Source organism: Littorina saxatilis, linkage group LG6, assembly GCF_037325665.1.
Source record: "Littorina saxatilis isolate snail1 linkage group LG6, US_GU_Lsax_2.0, whole genome shotgun sequence".
NCBI lineage: Eukaryota > Metazoa > Mollusca > Gastropoda > Littorinimorpha > Littorinidae > Littorina > Littorina saxatilis.
In genome coordinates, this window is record NC_090250.1 from 34,950,282 (window position 1) to 34,953,502 (window position 3,221).

General features: G+C 40.2%; 1 protein-coding gene across 1 annotated transcript in view; it reads right to left on the minus strand.

Moving 5' to 3' along the window:
• Positions 1–289: 289 nt before the first annotated feature.
• LOC138969084 (receptor-type tyrosine-protein phosphatase T-like) overlaps positions 290–3,221 on the minus strand; it is a 39,577-nt gene continuing 36,645 nt past the window's right edge. The window contains exon 23 of the mRNA XM_070341793.1: positions 290–3,221. This exon is cut by the window's right edge and continues 1,297 nt beyond it. The gene's annotated coding sequence lies outside the window, so the exon portion shown is untranslated.

The window sequence follows — 3,221 nt, forward strand, 5'->3', positions numbered from 1 at the left end:
TCGGGCCAACACCCGCGTCGTATGTTTTGACGTCACCGGCCCGACTTTTTGAAGGGTGTTCGGCCGATTATCGGCCACTAATGTCTTGCTGGCTGGGCACACACACACACACACACACACACACACACACACACACACACACACACACACACACACACACACACACACACACACACTCAGTTCCGAGTGCGGATATGCTGTGTGTAGAGATATCTCACTCATACACACAATGTAGCCTACTCGAAAAAGACCAATGATGAACACTGTGACGAACAACTCATAAACACACTGTTGGTGTAAACAATTTACTGAAGCAAAGTCACCTCAGAATAAGAAATGGAAATAATTATATAAGACAAGAACATAGGAACCCACTTTATCAATTCAGTATAATTGACTTATTAATACTACTGTTGACATCAATGCTAGGCACAAAATGCATAAACAAAGCATCGGCAGTGATGTACATTTTTTCTAGCAGCCTTTAGGACAATTGTCCCGAAGACTGAAAATCAATAGGACACAGTGTCCTGAGATTGCAATTTCAATAGGACAAAAACACGACTCGTAAAACCGCATTTAAAAAGATTTTTCAGTTTAAATTCTCGGTTGACGTTGTTGTTGGTTCAGCTGAAGCCACAGTGGCTGGCGAACGCAGCATGGACATCAATGTCTGCTGATTTTTATCTGCTTTGAGCTTTTTTTTCGGACCCATGTCGTTTCTCTTTCGTTTTATTTTCGTTCGAACGCACAACAGTTTTTCCGGATATTATGACGAAAAGTAATGCCTTGCGCATGTGCGAACATGCACGGGTGGTTCCCATTGGTTTAAACGATTTATTGCTGAGCCAATGAATGCACTCGAGGCACCATATGGGTTCGGTTTTCTTTTTTTCTTCTTGATCCAACTTGAGGATAAATTAATTCAAAGAATCAGATCCCATATGGTGCCTCGTTCACTCAACAAACTGGTCACACGCAGTGCATACTTTCGCTTGGCAAAACCGAAACCAGCTTTCCTCACGCAGTGTTTACTTTCGCTTGGCAAAACCGAAACAAGCTTTCCTCTTGAAAATTGAACAGTCCGCATGTCCGCTTCATTGTCAAAAACGATCGGACCCTTGACCACTTCTTCTGTAGGTTAATCGGACCTGTGTCCTGCTGGGGTTAAAGCTATAGGTCCTGGGGAAATTGGATCGGTCAGAGACCGGAGACCGACTAAAATGTACATCACTGCATCGGACACTAAGAGAATCAAAGTCATCTTGAAATTTAACACAAACAAGAAGGCAAAGGGCGAAGGAGGCTATAAGTAACTTAAGTGAGGGATACAAGGCGGGAATAGATCATTAGTTTGAAGTCACAACAAACGTTTCTGCTGTTACTGACAGCTGAGGAATTCGAAGCAAAGCATATGCGAGTATTTTTCATTCATAGAGTCAAAGCAAAGTCCCAGCTTTCCGCAAAAAAACATTATAGTTCTGCTAAATATCTCAGATCTGACCATGTCTACCAGGATTTAACATGCTTTTTATTGGAGAGTTGGAATGCTTAAGGGAATCATTAAACAAAATCTTGAGTGGTTCGATAAAACAATACATCTAAATTTCCCACTCTGTATAGCAAGCAGTCAGGGTGTTGATCTTTGGTATGAGTCCAAGCGGAGGGATGGCCTTATCCCATGTAAAAGCCTGGCCTGGTCTGAGATGGTTAGTCAAATCATTTACGGGCCCATTGCCCGGACGGCTGTCGAGATAACTCGTTGCCAGATTGCCTGACTATTTTTCAAGCAAAATAGTTTGACGTTAGTTAGCCAGACACGAGTAACTCTTGTACTATCCTACTTATTATTCATTTAAGAAATGACAAAATGGACATGTAGTGTCACTGCTTACGGCATATTCTTTAAATATTTTTTTTTTAAAGTCAGTCAGACACTTAAAGCTGCAGGACTGCGGTAAAATTCAGTTCGAAATGGATACAAAGACAAAAGCTTTTAGGTGTAACACTCCTAGGGGGTCGTGGTCGGAATCATGATCAACATTGTATGACATAATGTATTTGGCACCTTGATCACAATAGGAAATGCTTAATTCGAGAAATATATTTATCACAGCACCAAGGAGCGAGGATAGCGGAAGCTGGCAATAAAACGCATGCAGACATCAGTCACTCGCACATAGGCATACACACACCGCTTTTCTCTCTCTCTCGTTCTCTCTCTATTTCTTGTTCTCTCTCTATCTCTCTCTCTTCCCCTCTCATTTTCTTTCCCTCTCTCTCTCTCTCTTTCTTTCTCTCTCTATTTCTCTCTCTATTTTCTTTCTCTCTCTCACTCGTTCTCTCTATATCTTTCTCTCTCTCTCTCCCTCTCTCTTCTCTCTCTCTCTCTCTCTCTCTCTCTCTCTCTCTCCCCCCCCCTCTCTCTCTCTCTCTCTCTCTCTCTCTCTCTCTCTCTCTTTCTCATTTCTTGTCTTTCTCTCTCCCTCTTTCCATCAAAAGAACAGATTGAATGGCATTATGAATAAATAGCCTAACATCAGTAGCTTACTATTTACAGAATCACATCTTAATTTTTACATTTAGTCAAGTTTTGACTAAATGTTTTAACATAGAGGGGGAATCGAGACGAGGGTCGTGGTGTATGTGTGTGTGTGTGTGTGTATGTGTGTGTGTGTGTGTGTGTGTGTGTGTGTGTGTGTGTGTGTGTGTGTGTGTGTGTGTGTCTGTCTGTCTGTCTGTGCATGTGTGTGTAGAGTGATTCAGACCAAACTACTGAACCGATCTTTATGAAATTTGACATGAAAGCTCCTGGGAATGATATCCCCGGACATTTTTTTCGTTTTTTCGATAAATACTTTTGATGACGTCATATCCGGCTTTTTGTAAAAGTTGAGGCGGCACTGTCACACCCTCATTTTTCAATCAAATTGATTGACATTTTTGTAAAGCAATCTTCGACAAAGGCTGGACTTCGGTATTGCATTTCAGCTTGATGGCTTAAAAATTAAATAATGACTTTGGTCATTAAAAATCTGAAAATTGTAATAATTTTTTTTATATAAAACGATCCAAATTTACGTTCATCTTATTCTACATCATTTCCTGATTCCAAAAACATATAAATATGTTATATTTGGATTAAAAACAAGCTCTGAAAATTAAAAATATAAAAATCATGATCAAAATTAAATTTCCGAAATCGGTTTAAAAACAATTTC